We start from the raw sequence: 17,411 nt of genomic DNA, 5'->3' as shown, positions 1-17,411 counted from the left end.
CATTTGTACGTTCCAGGCAACCTAGGCTTCACTCTAGGGCGTTGTTCCACCAGATCGAATTGTTAGGGCCTAAGAAGTCAACGCCAGAAGCATAAGATACATAATAAATATAACAGCTTTTCCATCGTATAGAACGAATAATAGCATCCAGTGTGATAGTTATGGTCATTTCTACGTTCCGGGCAACCTAGGCTTCACTCTAGGGCGTTGCTCCACCAGATCAAACAGTTAGGGCCTTAGAAGTCAACGCCCGAACCATAAAATACAAAATAAACAGAACAGTTTTTCCATTGTATAAAACGAATAATTGCTACCAGTGTAAAAGTTATGGCCATTTCTACGTTCCGGGCAACCTAGGCTTCACTCTAGGGCGTTGTTCCACCAGATCGAATAGTTAGAGCCTAAGAAGTGTACGCCAGCAGCATAAAATACAATATAAATACAATAGTTCTTCCATCATATAAAACGAATAATTGCAACCAGTATGAAACTTATGGTCATTTCTACTTTCCGGGCAGCCTAGGCTACACCCTATGGCGTTGCTCCAACAGATTGAATAGTTAGGGCCTTAGAAGTCAATGCCCGAAGCATAAAATGCAATAAAAATACAACAGTTTTTCCGTCATATAACAGGAATAATTGCAACCAGTTTGAAAGTGATGGTCATTTCTACGTTCCGGGAAACCTCGGCTTCGCTCTAGGGCGTTGCACCGCCAGATCGAATAGTTAGTGCATTAGAAGTCAACGCCAGAAGCATAAAATACAATAAAAATACAACAGTTTTTCCATCGTATAAAAGGATTAATTGCAACCAGTTTGAAGGAGATGGTCATTTCTACGTTCACGCGCAACCTAGGCTTCACTCTAGGGCGTTGCTCCACCAGATCGAATATTTAGGGCCTTAGAAGTCAACGCCAGAATCATACAATACAATAAAGATGCAACAGCTTTTCCACCGTATTAAACGAATAATTTCAACCAGTGTGAATGTTATGGTCATTTCTACATTCCGAGCAACCTAGGCTTCACTCTAGGACGTTGATCCAACAGATTGAATAGTTAGGGCCTTAGCTGTCAACGCCCGAAGCATAAAATACAATATAAATGCAACAGTTTTTCCATCATATAACAGGAATAATTGCAACCAGTTTGAAAGTGATGGTCATTTCTACGTTCCGGGCAACCTAGGCTTCACTCTAGGGCGTTGCTCCAACAGATCGAATAGTTAGGGCCTTAGAAGTCAGCGCCAGAAGCATAAAATTCAATAAAGATGCTACAGTTTTTCCATCGTATAACAGGAGTAACTGCAAACAGTGTGAAAGTACTGGTCATTTCTACGTTCCGGGTCACCTAGGCTTCACTCTAGGGCGTTGATCCACCAGATCGAACAGTTAGGGTCTAAGAAGGCAACGCCAGAAGCATAAAATACAATATAAATGTAACAGTTTTTCAATCGTATAAAGCGAATAATAGCAACCAGTGTGAAAGTTATGGTCATTTCTACGTTCCGGGCAACCTAGACTTCACCACAGGGCGTTGTTCCACCAGATCGAATAGCTAGGGCCTAAGAAGTGAACGCCAGCAGCATAATATACAATATGAATACAACAGTTTTTCCATGATATAAAACGAATAATTGCAACCAGTATGAAAGTTGTGGTCATTTCTAATTTCCGGTCAACCTAGGCTACACCCTATGGCGTTGATCCACCAGATCGAACAGTTAGGGCCTAAGAAGGCAACGCCAGAAGCATAAAATACAATATAATTATAACAGTTTTTCAATCGTATAAAGCGAATAATAGCAACCAGTGTGAAAGTTATGGTCATTTCTACGTTCCAAGCAACCTAGACTTCACCACAGGGCGTTGTTCCACCAGATCGAATAGTTAGGGCCTAAGAAGTGAACGCCAGCAGCATAAAATACAATATAAATACAACAGTTTTTCCAAAGTATAAAACGAATAATTGCTACCAGTATGGAAGTGATGGTCATTTCTACGTTCCGGGCAACCTAGGCCTCACTCTATGACGTTGTTCCACCAGATTGAATAGTTAGGCCCTAAGAAATCAACGCCAGAAGCATAAAATACAATATAAATATAACAGTTTTTCCATCGTATAAAACGAATAATTTCAAGCAGTGTGAATGTTATGGTCATTTCTACATTCCGAGCAACCTAGGCCTCACCCCAGGGCGTTGTTCCACCAGGCCGAATAGTTAGGGCCTAGGAAGTGAACGCCAGCAGCATAAAATACAATATAAATACAACAGTTCTTCCATCATATAAAACGAATAATTGCACCCTGTATGAAAGTTATGGTCATTTCTACGTTCCGGGCAACCTAGGCTTCACTCTATGGCGTTCTTCCACCACATCGAATAGCTACGGCCTCGGAAGTCAACGCCTGAAGCATAAAATACAATAAAAATACAACAGTCTTTCCATCCTATAACAGGAATAATTGCAACCCGTGTGAAAGTGATGGTCATTTGTACGTTCCAGGCAACCTAGGCTTCACTCTAGGGCGTTGTTCCACCAGATCGAATTGTTAGGGCCTAAGAAGTCAACGACAGAAGCATAAGATACATAATAAATATAACAGCTTTTCCATCGTATAGAACGAATAATAGCATCCAGTGTGATAGTTATGGTCATTTCTACGTTCCGGGCAACCTAGGCTTCACTCTAGGGCGTTGCTCCACCAGATCAAACAGTTAGGGCCTTAGAAGTCAACGCCCGAACCATAAATTACAAAATAAACAGAACAGTTTTTCCATTGTATAAAACGAATAATTGCTACCAGTGTAAAAGTTATGGTCATTTCTACGTTCCGGGCAACCTAGGCTTCAGCCTAGGGCGTTGTTCCACCAGATCGAATAGTTAGGGCCTAAGAAGTGAACGCCAGAAGCATAAAATACAATATAAATACAACAGTTTTTCCATCATATAAAACGAGTAATTGCAACCAGTATGAAAGTTGTGGTCATTTCTACTTTCCGGGCAACCTAGGCTACACCCTAGGGCGTTGCTCCAACAGATTGAATAGTTAGGGCCTTAGAAGTCAATGCCCGAAGCATAAAATGCAATAAAAATACTACAGTTTTTCCATCATATAAACGGAATAATTGCAACCAGTTTGAAAGTGATGGTCATTTCAACGTTTCGGGCAACCTAGGCTTCACTCTAGGGCGTTGCTCCACCAGATCGAATAGTTAGGGCCTTAGAAGTCAACGCAAGAAGCATAAAATACAATAAAGATGCAACAGATTTTCCATCGTATAAAACGAATAATTTCAACCAGTGTGAATGTTATGGTAATTTTCACATTCCGAGCAACCTAGGCTTCACTCTAGGGCGTTGATCCACCAGATAGAATAGTTAGGGCCTTAGATGTCAACGCCAGCAGCATAATATACAATATGAATACAACAGTTTTTCCATGATATAAAACGAATAATTGCAACCAGTATGAAAGTTGTGGTCATTTCTAATTTCCGGTCAACCTGGGCTACACCCTATGGCGTTGATCCACCAGATCGAACAGTTAGGGCCGTAGAAGTCAACGCCCGAAGTATAAAATACAATATAAATACAACAGTTCTTCCATCATATAAAACGAATAATTGCAACCAGTATGAAAGTTATGGTCATTTCTACGTTCCGTGCAACCCAGGCTTCACTCTATGTCGTTCTTCGACCACATCGAATAGCTACGGCCTCAGAAGTCAACGCCTGAAGCATAAAATACAATAAAAATACAACAGTCTTTCCATCCTATAACAGGAATAATTGCAACCAGTTTGAAAGTGATGGTCATTTCTACGTTCCGGGCAACCTATGCTTCACTCTAGGGCGTTGCTTCACCAGATCGATTAGTTAGTGCCTTAGAAGTCAACGCCAGAAGCATAAAATTCAATATAAATATAACAGTTTTTCCATCCTATAAAACGAATAATTTCAACCAGTGTGAATGTTATGATCATTTCTACATTCCGAGCAACCTAGGCTTCACTCTAGGGCGTTGATCCACCAGATAGAATAGTTAGGGCCTTAGAAGTCAGCGCCAGAAGAATATAATTCAATAAAGATGCAACAGTTTTTCCATCGTATAGCAGGAATAACTGCAATCAGTGTGAAAGTACTGGTCATTTCTACGTTCCGGGTAACCTAGGCTTCACTCTAGGGCGTTGTTCCACCAGATCGAATAGTTAGGGCCTAAGAAGTGAACGCCAGAAGCATAAAATACAATATAAATATAACAGTTTTTCCATCGTATAAAACGAATAATAGCAATCAGTGTGAAAGTTATGGTCATTTCTAAGTTCCGGGCAACCTAGGCTTCACCCTAGGGCGTTGCTCCAACAGATTGAATAGTTAGGGCCTTAGAAGTCAACGCCCGAAGCATAAAATGCAATAAAAATGCATCAGTTTTTCCATCGTATAAAAGGATTAATTGCAACCAGTTTGAAAGTGATGGTCATTTCTACGTTCCGGGCAACCCAGGCTTCACTCTATGTCGTTCTTCCACCACATCGAATAGCTACGGCCTCAGAAGTCAACGCCTGAAGCACAAAATACAATAAAAATACAACAGTCGTTCCATCCTATAACAGGAATAATTGCAACCAGTTTGAAAGTGATGGTCATTTCTACGTTCCGGGCAACCTAGGCCTCACTCTATGACGTTGTTCCACCAGATCGAATAGTTAGAGCCTTAGAAGTCAACGCCAGAAGCATAAAATACAATATAAATATAACAGTTTTTCCATCGTATAGAACGAATAATAGCAACCAGTGTGAAAGTTATGGTCATTTCTACGTTCCGGGCAACCTAAGCTTCACTCTAGGGCGTTGCTCCACCAGATCAAACAGCTAGGGCCTTAGAAGTCAACGCCCGAAGCATAAAATACAAAATAAATAGAACAGTTTTTCCATTGTATAAAACGAATAATTGCTACCAGTGTAAAAGTTATGGTCATTTCTACGTTCCGGGCAACCTAGGCTTCACCCTAGGGCGTTGTTCCACCAGATCGAATAGTTAGGGCCTAAGAAGTGAACGCCAGAAGCATAAAATACAATATAAATACAACAGTTTTTCCATCATATAAAACGAGTAATTGCAACCAGTATGAAAGTTGTGGTCATTTCTACTTTCCGGGCAACCTAGGCTACACCCTAGGGCGTTGCTCCAACAGATTGAATAGTTAGGGCCTTAGAAGTCAATGCCCGAAGCATAAAATGCAATAAAAATACTACAGTTTTTCCATCATATAAACGGAATAATTGCAACCAGTTTGAAAGTGATGGTCATTTCAGCGTTCCGGGCAACCTAGGCTTCACTCCAGGGCGTTGCTCCACCAGATCGAATAGTTAGGGCCTTAGAAGTCAACGCCAGAAGCATAAAATACCATAAGGATGCAACAGATTTTCCATCGTATAAAACGAATAATTACAACCAGTGTGAATGTTATGGTAATTTTTACATTCCGAGCAACCTAGGCTTCACTCTAGGGCGTTGATCCACCAGATAGAATAGTTAGGGCATTAGAAGTCAACGCCAGAAGCATAAAATTCAATAAAGATGCAACAGTTTTTCCATCGTATAACTGGAATAACTGCAAGCAGTGTGAAAGCACTGGTCATTTCTACGTTCCGGGTAACCTACGCTCCACTCTAGGGCGTTGCTCCACCAGATCGAATAGTTAGGGCCTTAGAAGTCAACGCCAGAAGCATAAAATACATTAAAGATACAACAGCTTTTCAATCGTATATCAGGAATAATTGCAACCAGTGTGAAAGTAATGGCATATCATTGTTCCGGGCAACCTAGGCTTCACTCTAGGGCGTTGCTCCACCAGATCCAACAGTTAGGGCCTTAGAAGTCAACGCCAGAAGCATAAAATACAATATAAATACAACAGTCTTTCCATCGTATAAAACTAACAATTGCAACCAGTGTGAAAGTAATGGGCATTTCTACGTTCCGGGCAACCTAGGCTTCACTCTAGGGCGTTGCTCCACCACATCGAATAGCTACGGCCTTAGAAGTCAACGCCAGAAGCATAAAATGCAATATTAATACAACAGTTTTTCCATCGTATAAAACGAACAATTGCTACCGGTGTGAAAGTTATGGTCATTTCTACGTTCCGGGCAACCTAGGCTTCACCCTAGGGCGTTGCTCCACCAGATGGAATAGTTAGGGCCTAAGAAGTCAACGCTAGGAGCATAAGATACAATATAAATATAACAGTTTTTCCATCGTATAGAACGAATAATAGCATCCAGTGTGAAAGTTATGGTCATTTCAACGTTCCGGGCAACCTAGGTTTCACTCTAGGGCGTTGCTCCACCAGATCGAATAGCTAGGGACTTGGAATTCAACGCCAGCAGAATAAAACACAATATAAGTACAACCGTTTTTCCATTGTATAAAATGAATAATTGCAAACATTGTGAAATTAATGGTCATTTCTACGTTCCGGATAACCTAGGCGTCACTGTAGGGCGTTGCTCCACCACAGCTAATAGCTACGGCCTTAGAAGTCAACGCCAGAAGCATAAAATACAATAGCAATACAACAGCTTTTCCATCGTATAAAATGAATAATTGCAAACAGTGTGAAAGTACTGGTCATTTCTACGTTCCGGGTAACCTAGGCTTCACTCTAGGGCGTTGTTGCACCAGATCGAACAGTTAGGGCCTAAGAAGGCAACGCCATAAGCATAAAATACAATATAAATATAACAGTTTTTCCATCGCATAAAACGAATAATAGCAACCAGTGTGAAAGTTATGGTCATTTCTACGTTCCGGGCAACCTAGGCTTCACCCCAGGGCGTTGTTCCACCAGATCGACTAGATAGGGCCTAAGAAGTGAACGCCAGCAGCATAAAATACAATATAAATACAACAGTTATTCCATCGTATAAAACGAATAATTGCAACCCGTGTGAAAGTTATGGTCACTTCTACGTTCCGGGCAACCTAGGTTTCACTCTAGGGCGTTGCTCCACCAGATCGAATAGCTAGGGACTTGGAATTCAACGCCGGAAGAATAAAACACAATATAAGTACAACCGTTTTTCCATTGTATAAAATGAATAATTGCAAACATTGTGAAATTGATGGTCATTTCTACGTTCCGGATAACCGAGGCGTCACTGTAGGGCGTTGCTCCACCACAGCTAATAGCTACGGCCTTAGAAGTCAACGCCAGAAGCATAAAATACAATATCAATACAACAGCTTTTCCATCGTATAAAATGAATAATTGCAAACAGTGTGAAAGTACTGGTCATTTCTACGTTCCGGGTAACCTAGGCTTCACTCTAGGGCGTTGTTGCACCAGATCGAACAGTTAGGGCCTAAGAAGGCAACGCCAGAAGCATAAAATACAATATCAATACAACAGCTTTTCCATCGTATAAAATGAATAATTGCAAACAGTGTGAAAGTACTGGTCATTTCTACGTTCCGGGTAACCTAGGCTTCACTCTAGGGCGTTGCTCCACCAGATCGAATAGTTAGGCCTTAGAAGTCAACGCCAGAAGCATAAAATACAATAAAGATGCAACAGTTTTTCCATCGTATATCAGGAATTATGGCAACCAGTGTGAAAGTAATGGCACATCATTGTTCCGGGCAACCTAGGCCTCACTGTAGGGCGTTGCTCCACCAGATGGAATACTTAGGGCCTTAGAAGTCAACGCCCGAAGCATGAAATACAAAATAAATAGAACAGTTGTTCCATCGTATAAAACGAATAATTCCTACGAGTGTGAAAGTTATGGTAATTTCTACGTTCCGGGCAACCTAGGTTTCACTCTAGGGCGTTGCTCCACCAGATCGCATAGCTAGGGACTTAGAATTCAACGCCATAAGAATAATATACAATATAAGTACAACAGTTTTTCCATCGTATAAAATGAATAATTGGAAACATTGTGAAAGTAATGGTCATTTCTACGTTCCAGGCAACGTAGGCGTCACTCTAGGGCGTTACTCCACCACATCTAATAGCTACGACCTTAGCAGTCAACGCTAGAAGCATAAAATACAATATAAATACAACACATTTTTCATCGTATAAAATGAATAATAGCAAACAGTGTGAAAGTAATGGTCATTCCTACGTTCCGGACAACCTAGGATTCACTCTAGGGCGTTGCTCCACCACATCGAATAGCTACGACCTTTGAAGTCAACGCTAGAAGCATAAATTACAATAAAAATGCAACAGTTTTTCCAACGTATAGCATGAATAATTGCAACCAGTGTGAAAGTTAGGTTCATTTCTACGTTCCGGGCAACCTAGGCTTGACTGTAGGGCGTTGCTCCACCAGATCGAATAGGTAGGGCCATAGAAGTCAACGCCCAAAGCATAGAATACATTAAATATACAAGAGCTCTTCCATCGTATAACAGGAATAATTGCAACCAGTGTGAAAGTGATGGTCATTTCTACGTTCCGGGCAACCTAGGCTTCACTCTAGGGCATTGTTCCACCAGATCGAAAAGTTAGGGTCTAAGAAGTCAACGCCCGAAGCATAAAATACAATAAAAATACAACAGTCTTTCCATCCTATAACAGGAACAATTGCAATCCGTGTGAAAGTGATGGTCATTTGTACGTTCCAGGCAACCTAGGCTTCACTCTAGGGCGTTGTTCCACCAGGTCGAATTGTTAGGGCCTAAGAAGTCAACGCCAGAAGCATAGGATACAATATAAATATAACATTTTTTCCATCGTATAGAACGAATAATAGCAATCAGTGTGAAAGTTATGGTCGTTTCTACGTTCCGGGCAACCTAGGCTTCACTCTAGGGCGTTGCTCCACCAGATCAAACAGTTAGGGCCTTAGAAGTCAACGCCCGAAGCATAAAACTCAAAATAAATAGAACAGTTTTTCCATCGTATAAAACGAATAATAGCAACCAGTGTCAAAGTTATGGTCATTTCTACGTTCCGGGCAACCTAGGCTTCGCTCTAGGGCGTTGATACACGAGATAGAATAGTTAGGGCCTTAGAAGTCAACGCCAGAAGCATAAAATTCAATAAAGATGCAAGAGTTTTTCCGCGTATAACAGGAGTCACTGCAAACAGTGTGAAAGTTATGGTCATTTCTACGTTCCGGGCAACCTAGGCTACACCGTAGGGCGTTGCTTCAACAGATTAAATAGTTAGGGCCTTAAAAGTCAATGCCCGAAGCACAAAATGCAATAAAAATACAACAGTTTTTCCATCATATAACAGGAATAATTGCAACAAGTTTGAAAGTGATGGTCATTTCTACGTTCCGGGCAACCTCGGCTTCACTCTAGGGCGTTGCTTCACCAGATCGAATAGCTAGGGCCTAAGAAGTGAACGACAGAAGCATAAAATACAATATAAATACAACAGTTCTTCCATCATATAAAACGAGTAATTGCAACCTGTATGAAAGTTGTGGTCATTTCTGCTTTCCGGGCAACCTAGGCTACACTCTATGGCGTTCTTCCACCACATCGAATAGCTGCGGCCTCAGAAGTCAACGCCTGAAGCATAAAATACAATAAAAATAAAACAGTCTTTCCATCCTATAACAGGAATAATTGCAACGCGTGTGAAAGTGATGGTCATTTGTACGTTCCGGGCAACCTAGGTTTCACTCTAGGGCGTTGCTCCACCAGATCGAATAGCTAGGGACTTGGAATTCAGCGCCAGAAGAATAAAACACAATATAAGTACAACCGTTTTTCCATTGTATAAAATGAATAATTGCAAACATTGTGAAATTAATGGTCATTTCTACGTTCCGGATAACCTAGGCGTCACTGTAGGGCGTTGCTCCACCACAGCTAATAGCTACGGCCTTAGAAGTCAACGCCAGAAGCATAAAATACAATATCAGTACAACAGCTTTTCCATCGTATAAAATGAATAATTGCAAACAGTGTGAAAGTACTGGTCATTTCTACGTTCCGGGTAACCTAGGCTTCACTCTAGGGCGATGTTGCACCAGATAGAACTGTTAGGTCCTAAGAAGGCAACGCCACAAGCATAAAATACAATATAAATATAACAGTTTTTCCATCGTATAAAACGAATAATAGCAACCAGTGTGAAAGTTATGGTCATTTCTACGTTCCGGGCAACATAGGCCTCACTCTATGGCGTTCTTCCACCACATCGAATAGCTTTGGCCTCAGAAGTCAACGCCTGAAGCATAAAATACAATAAAAATGCAACAGTCTTTCCAACCTATAACAGGAATAATTGCAACCCGTGTGAAAGTGATGGTCTATTGTACGTTCCAGGCAAAATAGGCTTCACTCTAGGGCGTTGTTACACCAGATCGAATTGTTAGGGCCTAAGAAGTCAACGCCAGAAGCATAAGATACAATATAAATATAACAGTCTTTCCATCGTATAGAACGAATAATAGCATCCAGTGTGAAAGTTATGGTCATTTCTACGTTCCGGGCAAACTAGGCTTCACTCTAGGGCGCTGCTCCACCAGATCAAACAGTTAGGGCCTTAGGAGTCAACGCCCGAAGCATAAAACACAAAATAAATAGAACAGTTTTTCCATCGTATAAAACGAATAATAGCAACCAGTGTCAAAGTTATGGTTATTTCTACGTTCCGGGCAACCTAGGCTTCACTCTAGGGCGTTGATACACCAGATAGAATAGTTAGGGCCTTGGAAGTCAACGCCAGAAGCATAAAATTCAATAAAGATGCAAGAGTTTTTCCATCATATAACAGGAATAATTGCAACCAGTTTGAAAGTGATGGTCATTTCTACGTTCCGGGCAACCTCGGCTTCACTCTAGGGCGTTGCTCCACCAGATCGAATAGCTAGGGCCTAAGAAGTGAACGCCAGAAGCATAAAATACAATATAAATACAACAGCTTTTCCATCGTATAAAATGAATAATTGCAAACAGTGTGAAGGTACTGGTCATTTCTACGTTCCGGGTAACCTAGGCTTCACTCTAGGGCGTTGTTGCACCAGATCGAACAGTTAGGGCCTAAGAAGGCAACGCCAGAAGCATAAAATACAATATAAATATAACAGTTTTTCCATCGCATAAAACGAATAATAGCAACCAGTGTGAAAGTTATGGTCATTTCTACGTTCCGGGCAACCTAGGCTTCACCCCTGGGCGTTGTTCCACCAGATCGACTAGATAGGGCCTAAGAAGTGAACGCCAGCAGCATAAAATACAATATAAATACAACAGTTATTCCATCATATAAAACGAATAATTGCAACGCGTGTGAAAGTTATGGTCACTTCTACGTTCCGGGCAACCTAGGTTTCACTCTAGGGCGTTGCTCCACCAGATCGAATAGCTAGGGACTTGGAATTCAACGCCGGAAGAATAAAACACAGTATAAGTACAACTGTTTTTCCATTGTATAAAATGAATAATTGCAAACATTGTGAAATTGATGGTCATTTCTACGTTCCGGGCAACCTACGCGTCTCTGTAGGGCGTTCCTCCACCACAGCTAATAGCTACGGCCTTAGAAGTCAACGCCAGAAACATAAAATACAATATCAATACAACAGCTTTTCCGTCGTATAAAATGAATAATTGCAAACAGTGTGAAAGTACTGGTCATTTCTACGTTCCGGGTAACCTAGGCTTCACTCTAGGGCGTTGCTCCACCAGATCGAATAGTTAGGCCTTAGAAGTCAACGCCAGAAGCATAAAATACAATAAAGATGCAACAGTTTTTCCATCGTATATCAGGAATTATGGCAACCAGTGTGAAAGTAATGGCACATCATTGTTCCGGGCAACCTAGGCCTCACTGTAGGGCGTTGCTCCACCAGATGGAATACTTAGGGCCTTAGAAGTCAACGCCCGAAGCATGAAATACAAAATAAATAGAACAGTTGTTCCATCGTATAAAACGAATAATTCCTACGAGTGTGAAAGTTATGGTAATTTCTACGTTCCGGGCAACCTAGGTTTCACTCTAGGGCGTTGCTCCACCAGATCGCATAGCTAGGGACTTAGAATTCAACGCCATAAGAATAAAATACAATATAAGTACAACAGTTTTTCCATCGTATAAAATGAATAATTGGAAACATTGTGAAAGTAATGGTCATTTCTACGTTCCAGGCAACGTAGGCGTCACTCTAGGGCGTTACTCCACCACATCTAATAGCTACGACCTTAGCAGTCAACGCTAGAAGCATAAAATACAATATAAATACAACACATTTTTCATCGTATAAAATGAATAATAGCAAACAGTGTGAAAGTAATGGTCATTCCTACGTTCCGGACAACCTAGGATTCACGCTAGGGCGTTGCTCCACCACATCGAATAGCTACGACCTTTGAAGTCAACGCTAGAAGCATAAATTACAATAAAAATGCAACAGTTTTTCCAACGTATAGCATGAATAATTGCAACCTGTGTAAATGTTATGGTCATTTCTACGTTCCGGGCAACCTAGGCTTGACTGTAGGGTGTTGCTCCTCCAGATCGAATAGGTCGGGCCATAAAAGTCAACGCGCGAAGCATAAAATACAATTTAAATATAACAGTTTTTCCATCGTATAAAACGAATAATAGCAACCAGTGTGAAAGTTAGGTTCATTTCTACGTTCCGGGCAACCTAGGCTTGACTGTAGGGCGTTGATCCACCAGATCGAATAGGTAGGCCATAGAAGTCAACGACCAAAGCATAAAATACATTAAATATACAACAGCTCTTCCATCGTATAACAGGAATAATTGCAACCAGTGTGAAAGTGATGGTCATTTCTACGTTCCGGGCAACCTGGGCTTCACTCTAGGGCATTGTTCCACCAGATCGAAAAGTTAGGGTCTAAGAAGTCAACGCCCGAAGCATAAAATACAATAAAAATACAACAGTCTTTCCATCCTATAACAGGAACAATTGCAATCCGTGTGAAAGTGATGGTCATTTGTACGTTCCAGGCAACCTAGGCTTCACCATAGGGCGTTGTTCCAACAGATCGAATAGTTAGGGCCTAAGAAGTGAACGCCAGCAGCATAAAATACAATATAAATACAACAGTTTTTCCATCATATAAAACGAATAATTGCAACCAGTATGAAAGCTATGGTCATTTCTGCTTTACGGGCAACCTAGGCTACACCCTAGGGCATTGCTCCTACAGATTGAATAGTTAGGGCCTTAGAAGTCATTGCCCGAAGCATAAAATGCAATAAAAATACAACAGTTTTTCCATCATATAACAGGAATATTTGCAACCAGTTTGAAAGTGATGGTAATTTCTACGTTCCGGGCAACTTAGGCTTCACTCTAGGGCGTTGCTCCACTAGATCATATAGTTAGTGCCTTAGAAGTCAACGCCAGGAGCATAAAATACAATATAAATACAACAGTTTTTCCATCGTATAAAACGAATAATTGCAACCAGTATGGGAGTTAACGTCATTTCTACTTTCCGGGCAACCTAGGCTTCATCCTAGGGCGTTGCTCCAACAGATTGAATAGTTAGGGCCTAAGAAGTGAACGCGAGAAGCATAAAATACAATATAAATGCAACAGTTTTTCCATCATATAAAACGAATAATTGCAACCAGTATGAAAGCTATGGTCATTTCTACTTTACGGGCAACCTAGGCTACACCCTAGGCCGTTGCTCCTACAGATTGAATAGTTAGGGCCTTAGAAGTCAACGCCGGAAGCATAAAAAGCAATAAAAATACAACAGTTTTTCCATCATATAAAACGAGTAATTGCAAACAGTGTGAAAGTAGTGGTCCTTTCTACGTACCGGGCAATCTAGGCTTCACTGTAGGGCGTTGCACCTCCAGATCAATCAGTTAGGGCCTTAGAAGTCAACGCCCGGAGCATAAAATGCAAAATAAATAGAACAGTTTTACCATTGTATAAAACGAATAAATGCAAGCAGTGTAAAAGTCATGGTCATTTCTACGTTCCGGGCAACCTAGGCTTCACCCTAGGGCGTTGTTCCACCAGATCGAATAGTTAGGGCCTAAGAAGTGAACGCCAGAAGCATAAAATACGATATAAATAGAACAGCTTTTCCATCGTATAAAAGGAATAATAGCAACCAGTGTGAAAGTTATGGTCATTTCTACGTTCCGGGCAACCTAGGCTTCACTCTAGGGCGTTGCTCCACCAGATCAAACAGTTAGGGCCTTAGAAGTTAACTGCCGAAGCATAAAATACAAAATAAATAGAACGGTTTTTCCATTGTATAAAACGAATAATTGCTACCAGTGTAAAAGTTATGGTCTTTTCTACGTTCCGGGCAACCTAGGCTTCACACTAGGGCATTGCTCCTCCAGATCAATCAGTTAGGGCCTTAGAATTCAACGCCCGAAGCATAAAATGCAAAATAAATAGAACAGTTTTTCCATTGTATAAAACGAATAATTGCTACCAGTGTAAAAGATATGGTCATTTCTACGTTCCGGGCAACCTAGGCTCCACCCTAGGGCGTTGTTCCACCAGATCGAATAGTTAGGGCCTAAGAAGTGAACGCCAGAAGCATAAAATACAATATAAATACAACAGTTTATACATCATATAAAACGAATGATAGCAACCAGTGTGAAAGTTATGGTCATTTCTACGTTCCGGGCAACCTAGGCTTCACTCGAGGCCGTTGTTCCACCAGATCGAATAGTTAGGGCCTAAGAAGTGAACGCCAGAAGCATAAAATACAATATAAATACAACAGTTTTTCCATCATATAAAACGAATGATAACAACCAGTGTGAAAGTGATGGTCATTTCTACGTTCCAGGCAACCTAGGTTTCACTCTAGGGCGTTGTACCACCAGATCGAATAGCTAGGTACTTGGAATTCAACGCCGGAAGAATAAAACACAATATAAGTACAACCGTTTTTCCATTGTATAAAATGAATAATTGCAAACATTGTGAAATTGATGGTCATTTCTACGTTCCGGGCAACCTACGCGTCTCTGTAGGGCGTTGCTCCACCACAGCTAATAGCTACGGCCTTAGAAGTCAACGCCAGGAACATAAAATACAATATCAATACAACAGCTTTTCCGTCGTATAAAATGAATAATTGCAAACAGTGTGAAAGTACTGGTCATTTCTACGTTCCGGGTAACCTAGGCTTCACTCCAGGGCGTTGCTCCACCAGATCGAATAGTTAGGCCTTAGAAGTCAACGCCAGAAGCATAAAATACAATAAAGATGCAACAGTTTTTCCATCGTATATCAGGAATTATGGCAACCAGTGTGAAAGTAATGGCACATCATTGTTCCGGGCAACCTAGGCCTCACTGTAGGGCGTTGCTCCACCAGATGGAATACTTAGGGCCTTAGAAGTCAACGCCCGAAGCATGAAATACAAAATAAATAGAACAGTTGTTCCATCGTATAAAACGAATAATTCCTACGAGTGTGAAAGGTATGGTAATTTCTACGTTCCGGGCAACCTAGGTTTCACTCTAGGGCGTTGCTCCACCAGATCGCATAGCTAGGGACTTAGAATTCAACGCCATAAGAATAAAATACAATATAAGTACAACAGTTTTTCCATCGTATAAAATGAATAATTGGAAACATTGTGAAAGTAATGGTCATTTCTACGTTCCAGACAACCTAGGATTCACTCTAGGGCGTTGCTCCACCACATCGAATAGCTACGACCTTTGAAAACAACGCTAGAAGCATAAATTACAATAAAAATGCAACAGTTTTTCCAACGTATAGCATGAATAATTGCAACCTGTGTAAATGTTATGGTCATTTCTACGTTCCGGGCAACCTAGGCTTGACTGTAGGGTGTTGCTCCTCCAGATCGAATAGGTCGGGCCATAGAAGTCAACGCGCGAAGCATAAAATACGATTTAAATATAACAGTTTTTCCATCGTATAAAACGAATAATAGCAACCAGTGTGAAAGTTAGGTTCATTTCTACGTTCCGGGCAACCTAGGCTTGACTGTAGGGCGTTGCTCCACCAGATCGAATAGGTAGGGCCATAGAAGTCAACACCCAAAGCATAAAATACATTAAATATACAAGAGCTCTTCCATCGTATAACAGGAATAATTGCAACCAGTTTGAAAGTGATGGTCATTTTTACGTTCCGGGCAACCTCGGCTTCACTCTAGGGCGTTGATCCACCACATCGAATAGCTAGTGCCTCAGAAGTCAACGCCAGAAGCATAAAATACAATATCAATACAACAGTTTTTCCATCGTATAAAACGAATAATTGCAACCAGTATGAAAGTTATGGTCATTTCTACTTTCCGGGCAACCTAGGATCCACCCTAGGGCGTTGCTGCAACCGATTGAATAGTTAGGGCCTTAGAAGTCAACGCCCGAAGCATAAAATACAAAATAAATAGTACAGTTTTTCCATCGTATAAAACGAATAATTGCTACCGATGTGAAAGTTATGGTCATTTCTACGTTGCGGGCAACCTAGGCTTCACTCTGGGCCGTTGTTCCACCAGATCGAATAGTTAGGGCCTAAGAAGTGAACGCCAGAAGCATAAAATACAATATAAATACAACAGTTTTTCCATAATATAAAACGAATGATAACAACCAGTGTGAAAGTGATGGTCATTTCTACGTTCCAGGCAACCTAGGTTTCACTCTAGGGCGTTGTACCACCAGATCAAATAGTTAGGGCCTAACAAGTCAACGCGAGGAGCATAAAATACAACATAAATACAACAGACTTTCCATCGTATATAATGTATATTTGCAAACATTGTGAAAGTAATGGTCATTTCTACGTACCGGGCAACCTAGGCTCCACTCTAGGGCGTTGCTCCACCAAATCGAATAGCTAGGGCCTTAGCTGTCAAAGCCAGAAGCATAAAATACGATATAAATAGAACAGCCTTTACACCGTATAAAACGAATAATTGCAACCTGTGTGAAGGTTATGGTCATATCTACGTTCCGGGCAACATAGGCTTCACAGTAGGGCGTTGCTCCACCAGATCGAATAGTTAGGGCCTAAGAAGTGAACGCCAGAAGCATAAAATACAATATAAATACAACAGCTTTTCCATCGTATAAAACGAATAATTGCAACCAGTATGAAACTTATGGTCATTTCTACGTTCCGGGCAACCTAGGCTTCACTCTATGGCGTTCTGCCACCACATCGAATAGCTACGGCCACAGAAGTCAATGCCTGAAGTATAAAATACAATAAAGAAACAACAGTCTTTCCATCCTATAACAGGAATAATTGCAACCCGTGTGAAAGTGATGGTCATTTCTACGTTCCGGGCAACCTATGCTTCGCTCTAGGGCGTTGCTCCTCCAGATCGAATAGTTGAGGGCCTTAGAAGCCAACGCCAGAAGCATAAAATACGATATAAATACAACAGCTTTTGAATCGTATAAAACGAATAATAGCAACCAGTGT

The sequence above is a fragment of the Calliopsis andreniformis genome, unplaced genomic scaffold (assembly GCF_051401765.1).
Source record: "Calliopsis andreniformis isolate RMS-2024a unplaced genomic scaffold, iyCalAndr_principal scaffold0018, whole genome shotgun sequence".
Taxonomy (NCBI): Eukaryota; Metazoa; Arthropoda; class Insecta; order Hymenoptera; family Andrenidae; genus Calliopsis; species Calliopsis andreniformis.
Note: the sequence above shows the minus strand (reverse complement) of the source record.